Source organism: Simochromis diagramma, unplaced genomic scaffold, assembly GCF_900408965.1.
Source record: "Simochromis diagramma unplaced genomic scaffold, fSimDia1.1 OVJJ01000238.1, whole genome shotgun sequence".
Taxonomy (NCBI): Eukaryota; Metazoa; Chordata; class Actinopteri; order Cichliformes; family Cichlidae; genus Simochromis; species Simochromis diagramma.
The window spans coordinates 56,774-72,840 of NW_024386854.1; the positions used below are offsets into that span (position 1 = coordinate 56,774).

Here is a 16,067-nt window from a genome sequence, read left to right on the forward strand (position 1 = left end):
AACCGGACATAGTGGTGGTAGACAAACAGAAGAAGACGGCCGTAGTGATCGATGTAGCGGTTCCGAATGACAGCAATATCAGGAAGAAGGAACACAAGAAGCTGGAGAAATACCAAGGGCTCAGAGAAGAGCTTGAGAGGATGTGGAGGATGAAGGTAACGGTGGTCCCCGTGGTAATCGGAGCACTAGGTGCGGTGACTCCCAAGCTAGGCGAGTGGCTCCAGCAGATCCCGGGAATAACATCGGAGATCTCTGTCCAGAAGAGCGCAGTCCTGGGAACAGCTAAGATACTGCGCAGGACCCTCAAGCTCCCAGGCCTCTGGTAGAGGACCCGAGCTTGAAGGATAAACCGCCTGCAGGGGCGTGCTGGGTGTTTGTTTTATTTATATATATATATATATATATATATATATATATATATATATATATATATATATATATATATATATATAGAGAGAGAGAGAGAGAGATAGATATATATATATATATATATATATATATATATATAGAGAGAGAGAGAGAGAGAGAGATAGATATATATAAACATATTTCTCAAATTTACCCCAAAGAAAAATGGAGGGTTTTTTTCCTGACAGGAAAAAATGATCTCATCAAGCTTCCTGCAGTCCATGAACAGGCATTCTACTTTCACTTTCAAGGTATAAAAAGAGAGTGGTTTGGTCTCTGTCAGACTGCAAGGACAGCTCATACACAGACTGCTGATCATTTTCACCTGAATTCATCTCATCACTGTAAGTCTGACTTTGTTTATATTACTGAAAAAGAGACAAGTTATTGTTTGTTTGTTAATATTGAATGTAAATTCTTTTTTCATAGCTCACAGAGTTTTCAGAATCCTCTTTTCAATATTTCTCTCTAAACATCAGTAGTGTCACATCTGGGTGTCTCAGCTTTTCTTATTTTATGCCTCGAATCTTTTTACAATTTAAAAATGGACATGCATTTTTAAATTTTGAAAGATTTAAGGCATGAAATGAGCAAAAGGAGGTTTAAGGGGGGGAAAGCTGCAGAGCCCTTTGAAGGAACCTTTTAAGATAAGGTGGCTCTAATCGGAAAGGTCCCACAGGGCCAAACGCAGGGACCAGTGGCGGTCGTAGACTGTTTCGTGCCCTGGGCGAACACCTCTTCTGGCGCCCCACCCCCGGTACCCTCCACCCCACCCCCCACATAAAATATACATATATTTTATGTATAAAATATACATATATTTTATGTGTATATTAAGGATTGTACATACATATAAAACATTTTACTGTAAAAAAAACTGTTCTTGGAACCATATTGAATGTAACCAGATAAAAATAAATGTGCGCACACACACAGACATTTACATATACACATGCACGCACACACATATACAAATATATATATATATATATATATATACAGTGGGGCAAAAAAGTATTTAGTCAGCCACTGATTGTGCAAGTTCCCCCACTTAAAATGATGACAGAGGTCAGTAATTTGCACCAGAGGTACACTTCAACTGTGAGAGACAGAATGTGAAAAAAAAAATCCATGAATTCACATGGTAGGATTTGTAAAGAATTTATTCGTAAATTAGGGTGGAAAATAAGTATTTGGTCACCTCAAACAAGGAAAATCTCTGGCTCTCACAGACCTGTAACGTCTTCTGTAAGAAGCTTTTCTGTCCCCCACTCGTTACCTGTATGAATGGCACCTGTTTGGACTCATCATCTGTATAAAAGACACCTGTCCACAGCCTCAAACAGTCAGACTCCAAACTCCGCCATGGCCAAGACCAAAGAGCTTTTGAAGGACACCAGGAAAAGTATTGTAGACCTGCACCAGACTGGGAAGAGTGAATCTACAATAGGCAAGCAGCTTGGTGTGAAAAAATCAACTGTGGGAGCAATCATCAGAAAATGGAAGACATACAAGACCACTGATAATCTCCCTCGATCTGGGGCTCCACGCAAGATCTCATCCCGTGGGGTCAAAATGATCATGAGAACGGTGAGCAAAGATCCCAGAACCACACGGGGGGACCTGGTGAATGACCTGCAGAGAGCTGGGACCAAAGTAACAAAGGTCACCATCAGTAACACACTACAACGGCAGGGAATCAAATCCCGCAGTGCCAGACGTGTTCCGCTGCTGAAGCCAGTGCATGTCCAGGCCCGTCTGAAGTTTGCCAGAGAGCACATGGATGATACAGCAGAGGATTGGGAGAATGTCATGTGGTCAGATGAAAGCAAAGTAGAACTTTTTGGTATAAACTCAACTCGTCGTGTTTGGAGGAAGAAGAATACTGAGTTGCATCCCAAGAACACCATACCTACTGTGAAGCATGGGGGTGGAAACATCATGCTATGGGGCTGTTTTTCTGCCAAGGGGACAGGACGACTGATCCGTGTTAAGGCCAGAATGAATGGGGCCATGTATCGTGAGATTTTGAGCCAAAACCTCCTTCCATCAGTGAGAACTTTGAAGATGAAACGAGGCTGGGTCTTCCAACATGACAATGATCCAAAACACACCGCCCGGGCAACAAAGGAGTGGCTCCGTAAGAAGCATTTGAAAGTCCTGGAGTGGCCTAGCCAGTCTCCAGACCTCAACCCCATAGAAAATCTGTGGCGGGAGTTGAAAGTCCGTGTTGCTCGGCGACAGCCCCAAAACATCACTGCTCTCGAGAAGATCTGCATGGAGGAATGGGCCAAAATACCAGCTACTGTGTGTGCAAACCTGGTAAAGACCTATAGTAAACGTTTGACCTCTGTTATTGCCAACAAAGGTTATGTTACAAAGTATTGAGTTGTATTTTTGTTATTGACCAAATACTTATTTTCCACCCTGATTTACGAATAAATTCTTTACAAATCCTACCATGTGGATTCATGGATTTTTTTTTTCACATTCTGTCTCTCACAGTTGAAGTGTACCTCTGGTGCAAATTACTGACCTCTTTCATCATTTTAAGTGGGGGAACTTGCACAATCGGTGGCTGACTAAATACTTTTTTGCCCCACTGTATATATATATATGTGTGTTTTTTATTATACATATATATATATATATGTATAATGTATATATATGTAGCAATATATATATATATATATATATATATATATATATAAACACCCAGCATGCCCCTGCGGGCGGTTTTATCCTTCAAGCTCGGGTCCTCTACCAGAGGCCTGGGAGCTTGAGTGTCCTGCGCAGTATCTTAGCTGTTCGCAGGACTGCGCTCTTCTGGACAGAGATCTCCGATGTTGTTCCCGGGATCTGCTGGAGCCACTCGCCTAGCTCTGGAGTCACCGCACCTAGTGCTCCGATTACCACTGGGACCACCGTCACCTTCACCCTCCACATCTTCTCGAGCTCTTCTCTAAGCCCTTGATATTTCTCCAGATTCTCGTGTTCCTTCTTCCTGATGTTGCTGTCATTCGGAACCACTACATCGATCACTACGGCCGTCTTCTTCTCTTTGTCAACCACCACTATGTCCGGTTGGTTAGCCACCACCATTTTGTCCGTCTGTATCTGGAAGTCCCACAGGATCTTAGCTCGGTCATTCTCCACCACCCTTGGGGGCATCTCCCATTTTGACCTCGGGACTTCCAGGTTATACTCGGCACAGATGTTCCTGTACACTATGCCGGCCACTTGGTTATGGCGTTCCATGTATGCCTTGCCTGCTAGCATCTTGCACCCTGCTGTTACAGTGGGGCAAAAAAGTATTTAGTCAGCCACCGATTGTGCAAGTTCTCGCACCTAAAATGATGACAGAGGTCAGTAATTTGCACCAGAGGTACACGTCAACTGTGAGGGACAGAATGTGAAAAAAAAATCCATGAATTCACATGGTAGGATTTGTAAAGAATTTATTCGTAAATTAGGGTGGAAAATAAGTATTTGGTCACCTCAAACAAGGAAAATCTCTGGCTCTCACAGACCTGTAACGTCTTCTGTAAGAAGCTTTTCTGTCCCCCCCTCTTTACCTGTATGAATGGCACCTGTTTGAACTCATCATCTGTATAAAAGACACCTGTCCACAGCCTCAAACAGTCAGACTCCAAACTCCGCCATGGCCAAGACCAAAGAGCTTTCGAAGGACACCAGGAAAAGTATTGTAGACCTGCACAAGACTGGGAAGAGTGAATCTACAATAGGCAAGCAGCTTGGTGTGAAAAACTCAACTGTGGGAGCAATCATCAGAAAATGGAAGACATACAAGACCACTGATAATCTCCCTCGATCTGGGGCTCCACGCAAGATCTCATCCCGTGGGGTCACAATGATCATGAGAACGGTGAGCAAAGATCCAGAACCACACGGGGGGACCTGGTGAATGACCTGCAGAGAGCTGGGACCAAAGTAACAAAGGTCACCATCAGTAACACACTACGACGGCAGGGAATCAAATCCCGCAGTGCCAGACGTGTTCCGCTGCTGAAGCCAGTGCATGTCCAGGCCCGTCTGAAGTTTGCCAGAGAGCACATGGATGACACAGCAGAGGATTGGGAGAATGTCATGTGGTCAGATGAAACCAAAGTAGAACTTTTTGGTATAAACTCAACTCGTCGTGTTTGGAGGAAGGAGAATACTGAGTTGCATCCCAAGAACACCATGATAGGTTCGTAGCTTGAACCCATTCGCTGGAACGTTGAGGACAATATAATTACACAGCAAGCAAGACACGAGTAGGCAAAGTTCTTCATGTTTCTCGTGCACGGGAGAGAACCGGACAAACGCCGTTCCTTCGCTTGACCCCAGTTGCTCTCGTCCGTTCTCCAGTACCACTGTTCTTTTGTTGAGGTTACATGAATATGCATAGGTTCATTAACATATGACGTCTACATACACACAAAGAGTACCTTGCCTGTGTGTGTGTGTGTGTGTGTGTGTGTGTGTGGTCAAGATGTGACCCTGTGAAGACTCCCCAAAGCTGGTGCCAGGCATCTAGCAGTTCTATCTAAACAAAAGGCTCTTATACTTAAAGAGATATACGTGTGTTTGCTAAACCATATATCAGTAAGAGAAGATACGACCTCTCCTAGGAGGTGTGTGATCCACGCCAGAACACTCTGTAGAGGAGTGAACGCACTCCCCTCTTCATGCTTCATGCATTCAGAGCTTGTTCTTGTGCTGCCATGATTAGTGCCTCTGTGCTGTCTTTCAGTCCAGCTTTGTCCAGCCACTGGTAGGATTTCTGGATATCAGCCACCTCCTCTATCTGCCGGTGGTACATACCATGCAGGGGCCTGTCCTTCCATGATGGTTCCTCGTCTCCGTCCTCTTTCTTGGGTTTCTGCTGCCTGAGGTATTCACTGAGCACTCGGTCAGGTGGGGCCATCTTCCCAATGTATTCTTGGATGTTCATTGTCTCATCCTGGACTGTGGTGCTGACACTCACCAGTCCCCGGCCCCCTTCCTTCCGCTTAGCATACAGCCTCAGGGTGCTGGACTTGGGGTGAAACCCTCCATGCATGTCTTTCTTGTCTTTATGTCAGTGCCAACTTATTATACCAGCTGGGTACCTGATCACGGGCAGGGCGTAGGTGTTGATAGCCTGGATCTTGTTCTTACCGTTCAGCTGACTCCTCAGGACTTGCCTGACCCTCTGCAGGTACTTGGTGGTTGCAGCTTTCCTAGCTGCCTCTTCATGGTTCCCATTCGCCTGCAGGATCCCCAGGTACTTGTAACTGTCCTCTATGTCTGCAATGTTGCCTTCTGGTCGTTCGATCCCCTCAGTTCTGACTACCTTCCCTCTTTTTGTTACCATCCAACTATATTTCTCCAGTCCGAACGACATTCCAATGTCATCGCTGTATAGCCTGGTAGTGTGGATCAGTGAATCAATGTCTCGTTCACTCTTGGCATACAGACATGTCATCCATGTACAGGATGTGGCTGACAACTACTCCATTCCATAGTCGGTATCCGTAGCCAGTCTTGTTAATGATCTCACTGAGGGGGTTCAGGCCTATACAGCACAGCAGTGGGGACAGAGCATCTCCTTGGTAGATCCCGCACTTGATGGTGACTTGTGCTATGGGCTTGAAGTTGACCTCTAGTGTTGTACGCCACATCCCCATTGAGTTCCTGATGAAGGCTCTTAGGGTCCTGTTGATCTTGTACAATTCTAGGCATTCCAGTATCCAGCTATGGTGTATTGAGTCATAGGCCTTCTTGTAATCAATCCAAGCAGTGCACAGGTTGGTCAGTCCGGTCTTGCAGTCTCGGCTGACTGCTCTGTCTACCAGTAGCTGGTGTTTTGCACCTCCGGTATTCTTGCCAATCCCTTTCTGTGTCCCGCTCATGTATTGACCCATGTGCCTGTTCATCTTAGCCGCTATGATGCCTGACAGGAGCTTCCATGTAGTACTGAGGCAGGTTATTGGTCGGTAGTTGGATGGGACCGGTCCCTTCTTGGGGTCCTTGGGGATCAGGACCGTCCGACCTTCGGTTAGCCATTCCGGGTGTCTCTCGTTAACTAGCAGCTGGTTCATTTGTGCTGCCAGACGTTCGTGGAGTGCAGTCAGCTTCTTCAGCCAGTAGGCGTGAACCAAGTCGGGGCCCAGTGCTGTCCAACTCTTCATACTAGAGACCCTTGCTTGGATGTCTGCCACTGTGATGGTTACTGGACCCTGTTCAGGAAGGTCGCTGTGGTCTGCCCTCAGATCCACTAGCCACTGAGCATTGCCGTTATGGGTTGTGTCCTTCTCCCATATGCTCTTCCAGTATTGCTCCGTCTCCAGCCTTGGTGTTGCTGTTCTCTTATTGTTCCCTTGCCACTGAGAGTACACCTTTGCTGGTTCTGTGGAGAACAGCTGGTTTATTCTCCTGCCTTCTATCTCTCTGGTGTACCTCCTCAAGTGGCTGTCCAAGGCTGTGAGTCGTTGCTTGGCAGTTTCCAAGGCCTCAGGTGTGGACAGCTTCCTGTACTTCTTATGCACCTTCTTCACTGTGCCTTTCTGCAACTCCGATAGTTGGCTGACCTCCCTCCGTGCTACCTTGATTATATATAATATATATATATATATATGCAGCTCACTAGCTGCAACCACTCACATAGCTCCCTAGCACCAGAGCTGACCTTTCTCTGGGCTTAAATACCCTTAATTGTTGATGGAAGGCAGCTGTATAAAAGAAACAGATGGCACCTAAGGCTGGAGAGCTGGTAGGACATGCCCACACAGGCAACTTCAGGAGGAGGCCCTGCTAGGGCCGTAACATTCGCACAACCCAGGATTCAAATAATGAATACATAATGGACTTGGATTTACAACATTATGAATGAAATGAGCTCTATTTGGAAGCAGCTGCCCCCTCCCCTGTCGACAGGTTGTGTGTGAGACTTTAAATCATCAAACTGTAGATTATGCATTTTATATTGTTATTGATCCCTTTACCCCGAGTCCTAAAGTGTATATTTATTTTCTTACTCTTCTTACATATATTGTTTGTTTACTTGCACTGCTGTAACTGGAGCCTTGTCGTCTCGTCACTCTATATTCTGTACTGTATGTAGTGGAGATGACAACAAAGTTTACTTTGACTTCAGCACAGCAGTAAGCAGCACAGCACAACAGTTGTGAGGGCTCTCGCGCTCCTTTTATAGAATTTTGAAAAAAACATTGGTGCAAATTATAAGTCTGCATCATAATGTCTGGTGTTTTCGTGTTTGTTGGTTTGTTTTTATGTTGTTTCATTTTGCGAGTTGGTTCTTAGATGCTGCTCCAGTCAGCCAGTGAATCCCAGACCGCCCCACCCTCTCCTCTCTGTGCTGCAGCAGCAGGCGCACCTGGCAAACGTAGTGCACCCTTACTCCCAGCAAATGGGCGGCAGAAAACCGGTCAGTGCCTATGCCATCTCCAAAATATGCTGACTGATGTCAGGGCAGCATGAATACGAGCAACTATTTTTTAGAGATGCTTGTGATGCCACGTGCCCCACCACGTTGCCGCCCTGGGCTACCACCCATGTCACCCCTATCAAAAACCACTACTGGCAGGGACCATAAGTAGTAGTAGTAGTAGTATTTATTTATTGTCATTGTCAAGAACAATGAAATTGCGTTTGGGGCTTCCATACAACCCAAAAAAAGAAGAAAATAATAAATACCCCTTAAAACCCAAGTGTACATATTTAACCCAGTGTGACTCCAATGCAATAAGACAATCCTTAGCAATAATGTTCGTAGAAATTCAGACAAAGACCTGAGAAACATGACAAAATACAACAATGCAACCCATTCAATATTATTGTACTGTGAGATATGATATCAGATATGATAGTTATCTATTTAAGAAAGAGGGGGGGGGGGGGCAGGAGGGGGAAGAGAATAAAGATATGATGCACCAATGCAAACCAGTTCATTGCTATTAAGAAGTTGGATATGGTTATTGTCCGTGAGAGGGGGGCAGAGAGTTCAGGAGCCTCACAGCCTGTGGATACAGGCTGTTGGCCAGTCTGGATGTTCTGGCCTGTATAGACCTGTACCTTCTCCCTGAGGGCAGCAGATGGAAAAGGTGGCGCGCAGGGTGATGTTGGTCCCGCAGGATACTGTGCACCCTCCTCAGACAGCGAGTGGGGAAGATATTACTGATCTCTGGCAGACTTGTTCCAATAATTCTGCCAGCTTCTTTCACCACCCGCTGGAGTGCTTGCTGATCGGCCTTGGTGCAGCTGGGGAACCACACTAGAAATCCATACGTCAGAACGCTGCTGATGGCACAGTTGTAGAAGTTCAACATCAGAGATCTGGGAATGTGTGCGCTCCGCAGTCTCCTCAGGTAGTAGAGGTGCTGTTGGGCCTTCCGTGCAACTGAGGTGATATGGTTGCCCCAGGACAGGTCCTCGGTCACAGTTACCCCCAAGAATTTAAAACTGCTCACCCTCTCCACCGCCTCACTACCAATGAAGAGAGGCAGATGGTTGTTATGACCCTTCCTCCGGAAATCTACAATGATCTCCTTGGTCTTTTTGGTGTTTAAGACCAAGTTATTGTCGTGGCACCATGACTCTAGTTGTTGCACCTCTGTCCTATAGTTTGTCTCATCATTGTTGGATATAAGTCCGAGCACTGTAGTGTCATCTGCAAACTTAACAATGAGATTGGATGCGCAGGAGGAAATACAGTCATGGGTGAAGAGAGTGTATAGCAGAGGGCTCAGAACACACCCCTGAGGGGCACCGGTGTTGACCACAAGGGTGGAAGAGGTGTTCTTACCCACTCTGACACTCTGTCTACGGTTAGTGAGGAAGTCCACAATCCAGTTGCACAGAGAGGAGTTAAGTCCCAGTTGGTGGAGTTTGGGACGGAGTTTGTATGGCCGGATGGTATTAAAAGCCGAGCTGTAGTCTACAAAGAGGAGCCGTGCATAGGTGTTCCTGTGTTCCAAGTGCTTCAGTAATGTGTGCAGCACTGTGGCGATCGCATCCTCGGTTGACCGGTTCTCCCTGTATGCAAACTGGTGCGGGTCCAGGGATGGTGGAAAAGCAGCTCTGATGTGTTTAATGACCAGTCTCTCCAGGCATTTGGCGGGAATGGGGGTGAGTGTGCCACAGGTCTGAAATCGTTCAGACATGTGACATTTGACTGTTTTGGGATGGGAACGATGGTTGCTGCTTTGAAACAGGATGGTACCAGTGAACAGGACAACGAGGTGTTATATATAGAGGTGAAGACGTCCGCCAGGTCCGCAGCACAGTCTTTTAGCACCCGGCCCAGCACTCCATCTGGCCCGGCCGCCTTCCTGGTGTTAATGCTCCGGAACACACGCCTCAGCTCATGAGTGCTCAGGACTGGAGCAGGATCGGTTGAGGGGAGAGGGGACAGGACAGGGTCGGTGTTCTCCCTATCAAAACGGGCATAAAAGAGATTTAGATCCTCAGCCAGAGTAGAACTGTCGGCTGAGGGTGATGATGGTGTTCTTCTTTTGTAGTCCGTGATAGCCCTGATGCCCTCCCAGACCTGCCTTGGGTTTGTGTTGTTCTCAAACCTGGCCTCGGTACGCCTCCTGTGCTGCTGCTTGGCAGTCTTGATGCCTCTTCTCAGGTTGGCCCTGGCAGCACTGTATGCCTCCTGGTCCCCGGATTTGAAAGCGTTGTTCCTTGTTCGAATAAGTTGTTGAACTCCGTGTGTCATCCAGGGTGGATTATTAGGGAACACACGGAATCGTTTCCAAGTTGTTACATTGTCCACACAGAAACAGATGTAGTTCAAGACAGTGGAGGTGTAACTGTCCAATGCGACACGATTGTCAGTGTCCTGCACCTTGAATACATCCCAGTCTGTGCAGTGGAAACAGTCCTGAAGCATCGGAATAGCATCCTGCGGCCATGTTCTCACGGTTTTGGTTGTAATCCCAGTGCTCTTGATCTTTTGTGTGTATATTGGGTGTAGCAGAAGGGAGAGATGGTCTGACAGACCCAGGTGGGGATAAGCCTGGGCTCTGTATGCATTCGCCATGTTGGTGTACACCTGGTCCAACGTTCTATCTCCTCTGGTAGCACACTTCACATTACGGTGGAAATTGTGAAGTACAGATTTCAGGTCCGCGTGGTTAAAATCCCCAGCCGCAATAAAGACACTGTCCGGGTGTGCTACCAGGCTGTTATTGATGCTGCTGCTCAATTGTGCTAACGCTAGCTTAGCATTAGCATCTGGTGGAATGTAAACAGCGCAGATGTAAACGGCAGAAAATTCCCGAGGGAGATAGAATGGACGGCACTTTAACACCAACAGTTCTACCTCTGTACTGCACAGTCTTTCCGTTACCGTGACGTTCGTGCACCAAAAGTTGTTAATATAGATGCACAGCCCCCCGCCAGTCTTCTTACCCGAGTCCGCAGACCTGTCGGCTCGATAGGCGGTGCGGCCTGCTAGATCAATAGCCGCATCGGGAATGGCGCTGTCCAGCCAGGTTTCAGTGAAAATCATGCACGAACAGTTATTAAAAGTCCGTCGAGTGGCGATCTGCAGTCGTATTTCATCCAGTTTGTAACGGATTGAACAGGCGTTGGAGAGGAATATGATCGGGAGTGGTGGTTTAAACGGACTAGTCTTTAGTCGTGCCCACAGGCCTCCCCGCCTGCCTCTCTTCTGCCTCCGCTCGCAACGTCTCCTCCTGCGGCTTGCTGTTGCGGGTAGCCCCGGGGGTTGCTTAACGATCTCCGGGGGGATGAGATACTCGGATGTTAGTTGAAGATCTCCACGGCTTAGTTGTAGTAGATCATCTCTGTTGTATTGAAGTAACCCCAGACTGTGTGAAATAATACACAGTACCACCAAAAGTGCAAAAATGTAGGAGCTCCGGGCCGCTGCGTCTGTGCGCGCCGCCATAACATGATGAGTGGACATTATGATGGCATCTGTGTTTATGTTTAAATGCTTACTGGAGTCGTCAGCCGTGTCCTCACTGGTGTACAAACACAGACGCTCCCACAAACAGGAACATGTTCTTCACTCTCTTTTTGTTCTTCAGTTTCTAGACACAATGGGTGCTCGCCAGTCCACCATTTATATTACGAACAAGAGTATCAGCTACACCCTTCGTAACCCCAGGTGACTACACTTTTGTTCTTTAGTGTTTAAAGTGGTGGTTTCTCAAGTGGACGGGATATATCTATAACTATACAACAAGTTTCTACACATTAAAAATATAAACTGGAAGCACATTAAATCATATTTTTTTCACTTTATTTCACACCTCATACATATTGATCTTTGCTGCTGAACAGAATGGCTGATGAGCTACAAATTTGAGAAATGTACATAAAATGAAGCAGAAGGGAGCTCAGCAATATTATACATTATACATTATCTGTCTGCAGTGAATTTATCTAAAGTTACAATTTTGTCTGTGAATCAGTTTTTACTGTTACTGAGATGATGGCTCCACATGACCTCACAGGTATCATTGATAAAATTACAACACGTTCTGTTCCTAAAGAGTCACATTTTACACTAGTGACAAATCTTCAGTATGTTACGCTTTCGGCCACCCAACACATCTTTATATTACAAGTTCAGAAAAATTAGAAAACATGAGAACCATTTGGAATGAATCTACACATGCACTTTTGTTTTACTGTAATCACTTTGGAAAACACTATCTAACACGATCAAGGTGGTGGTTAAGGTTAGGGATGAGATTATGGTTAGTGTTAGGAATAAGGTTAGATTAGGGAATACATGGCTGGAACGTGTGTTACCGCTGGGAGGGTCAATCTATTGGATTCCATCCACAACCCAGTGCGCACTGTAGGAATGTGGAAGTGTATATTCTTTTGCGTCTTTGAGGAACACCTAGGGTCATGACAAATTGTCAGTATATTAAACTAACAGAAGGAATCAGATAAGAAGTTTAGCAAATGTCTTACGAACTCCTGACATGATGTTCATATACCAGCAGCAATACCCCTGTCATTATTCATACTTTATAGAAACTGATCCACCTGACTCATTATGAAGAGTATGGATACTGCTTGAATAATAACATTAATTCAGATTTTTCTTTTTTTCTAACTAGTCTGTATCTTGTTAGCGGACTCTGCCAAATTCCTTTGCCAGCAAAACTTGAGCCTTCTGAATCTGGCAACACTATGTTCTCAAAAACTGGTGGAACAGCGCGTGGATCTGTTGGAGTCTTCACCTACGATCTCTATGATCATGAGAAAAAGGGAGCTGATAAGAAAATAGCCATCATGTTCTCTGTTCCTTTTGACTATGGCATGTACTCTAACTGGTTCGCAATCGGAGTCTTTGACAGGGACACAAACTGTGATTATGATCTTTATTGTAAAATGTATTACAGTCCTGAGAGAGGATTTGTCAGAGGAAAAGCTGATGGTCTTGATCTGACCCATACAGATAATGATATTACTGTTAAATCCAGCATGACAAACTCCAGCATTGCAACACTGAAAGTCGATGTACAAAACATGGAATAAAAAAAATATGAATATGAGAAGTTAAAATGATAGGTCTAATTGTTTTTAGGACAGATCTTGAGAAAAGGATTGATCACCATTCATTTTAGCATTGGCTAGGTACATAAAGACAGTAGTTATGTAGAGAAAGATATGACCTGTGCTCTGCACTACAGAGCAAGTTCAGCATTCCCAGGGTACCTTTCTGTTATCTGAAATCACTTTCAGAATAAACAGTTGCTTGCTGCTACTACTGCACATTCACCCAGTGTATATACTATATGTCTGTGTATATATATATAATGTTCTTCCTCTATACCCCCCCCAATTTTTACACATGTCGAGGAGCGTGTCAGGCTACATTTCACTGTGTGTTATACTTGTATAACTATGCATGTGACAAATAAAGAACCTTGAACCTTGAACCAGTTGTCAACTTGTTTAGTTGACCCAGTGTTTCCCCTGCTTCCACAGAAATTGATCCTTATAACATCTACACCAGAGACGTTAGCAAATGGTAATGAAAAATCTATAAAGAATAAAAAAGACATGCCAGTAAAATACAATCCTGTTTTAAAAAGGACTTGCAGTGAATGATTTTGTATCTGATCACACTTAGTACAACTCTCTGTTTCAAAGGTGATCAGATCAGAATGAATGTGACTGGTTGAATAGGTATTCAGGTGTGTTTCTGTATTTGTGGTAATTAGAGATGAAGCAGCAGATCATAATCATTTCCTGATAAACAATATCACAGATAATGGACATCACACTGAAAACACATTTTAAAAGAATCGGTGAAAACACTTCCAGGTGATTTTAGATTGGACACTAAACATAACCTGCTCATGACAGTTTCAGTTTTTAATTCTCTCAGCTGCACCTGTTTGAGATTGTGAACCAGCTTCATAGTACAGAACACTCAGGGTTAACCACAAAGTTTCCAGAATAAGCCAAACTCCCTTTTTAATACTGGTTTGGAAGTAGGTTTGGAAATCAAATAATTAAGAGATCACCTAAAACTGGTACATTGTGCTCACATAGATGGGATGTAATGAGATGAATAATTGATGAAATCAGACTAAAACTGTCAACCAAGTGTTTTTGAAAATCACCACTGAACTATGAGGAAGTAATGGAAGAGTTCAGGGATTTAATAATCTGTTATTTGTTCTGCTGGAAATACTTTCTTAGAAATACTGCTTTTAGGTCTCCTGTGCACAACAAGTAACTCTTTTTCTTCATGAATAAAAAAATAATAATAAAAAAACCCAAAACTTCATGTAAACTCACCTGTCCTGCATTTATTAACATTCCTTTGATGTTATTGATTTGGTTCCCGTTTGTGGAAAGTGTGTCCCTTTAAACAACTGTGTTTAATGATAGCACAATAGATTTTATACCAAGTGTAACCCATATTTAAGGATGGCTTAGATAAAATATATCAAAGTGAAAAAAAAGACCATTTATCTTAGCAGTTACACTCGGTTTATAGTGAATAAGTCATAGGTGCAGCAGTTAATGAGTTAACTGCTCTGGGGTAGACGTGAGTTCCAGCTCAACCAGCTGGATACTAGAAGAGCCTCAGTCAGCCTGGAAACCGGAACAGGGACCAACTGGGCCCCAGCCCCCCTCACAAGGGAAACATATAGGGATACAGGGGATGATTGTACTGCAGCCACCCTGGGAGGAGGGACATGGAGAGGCAGAGAGCAGGCTCAGAAAAAAAAAGAAAAAAATGGGTTTAAATTTTTTTCTAACATGACTAACAAATTTAACAGTGTGAGGGGTTAGGTGGAAAAACTCTGATGTAACCCAACCTGGATTGACATAACCAGAATTGATAGGCTCTGGGTTAACAGTCATAACATTCTTTGATTCTGTAACATGGCTGACAGTCTTTGGTTTAATAGTGTTAATAGTCTTTGAAAAATAGCTGTCCTTTACCACCTTGGGCTTACGGCAGCTCCAGGGACCTCCGAGAGCCAGCCAAATCCCACAGAAAATGCAATCATAGTTGGGGGTATGCCACAACTTCCAAAGGAGCTCTTCCTCCAGCTGGGCGAAGGCTGCTTCCCGCCACTGGTGCAGCTCGTGGTCTACCGGGTCCATTGTCTGGTTGCAAACTTCTGTCAAGGACTGTGTGTGGCAGGCAGGAATGGAGGACCCAAAATGCAGACTTCAGGAGGCAAACGTGAACTCAAATCTCAGCTTTTATTGCTGGACGACAAAAGAAGAAATAACTAAATATAGTAGATATACAAAATAAACTTGCAGAAAGGCACGATGAAGAAGGTGCATAAGAAGCAAAGGAAGCTGTCCATACCTGAGGCCTTGGAAACTGCCAAGCAACGACTCACAGCCTTGGCCAGCCGCCTGAGGAGGTACACCAGAGAGATAGAAGGCAGGGGAATAAACTAGCTGTTTTCCACAGAACCAGCCAAGGTGTACTCTCAGTGGCAGGGGAACAATATGAGAACAGCACCACCAACGCTGGAAACAGAACAATACTGGAAGAGCATATGGGAGAAGGACGCAACCCATAACGGCAATGCTCAGTGGCTAGTGGATCTGAGGGCAGACCACAGCGACCTCCCTGAACAGGGCCCAGTAACCATCACAGTGGCAGATATCCAAGAAAGGGTTGGACAGCACCAGGCCCTGATATGGTTCACGCCTGGCAGCACAAATGAACGAGCGCCTGGCAGCACAATTGAACCAGCTGCTAGTTTACGAGAGACACCCAGAATGGCTAACCAAAGGCCGGACAGTCCTGATACTCAAGGGCCCCAGAAGGGACCGGTCCCATCCAAGTACCGGCCAATAACCTGCCCCAGCACCATGTGGACACTCCTGTCAGGCATCATAGCAGCTAATATGAACAGACACATGGGTCAATACATGAGTGGGGCACAGAAAGGGATGGGCGAGAATACCAGAGGTGCAAAACACCAGCTACTGGTAGACAGAGCAGTCAGCCGAGACTGCAAGACCAGACTGACCAACTTGTGCACTGCCTGGATTGATTACAAGAAGGCCTATGACTCAATACCCCACAGCTGGATACTGGAATGCCTAGAATTGTACAAGATCAACAGGACCCTAAGAGCCTTCATCAGGAACTCAATGGGGATGTGGCGTACAAC

The 16,067-nt window shown here is 45.2% G+C and overlaps 1 long non-coding RNA gene across 1 annotated transcript; it reads left to right on the forward strand.

The window, feature by feature from the left end:
* Nucleotides 1-658: 658 nt before the first annotated feature.
* On the forward strand, nt 659-13,138 carry LOC120732079. The gene is made up of 3 exons (XR_005695512.1): nt 659-752; nt 11,475-11,554; nt 12,522-13,138. It is a non-coding gene; the product is annotated as an uncharacterized LOC120732079 (long non-coding RNA).
* Nucleotides 13,139-16,067: the final 2,929 nt, after the last annotated feature.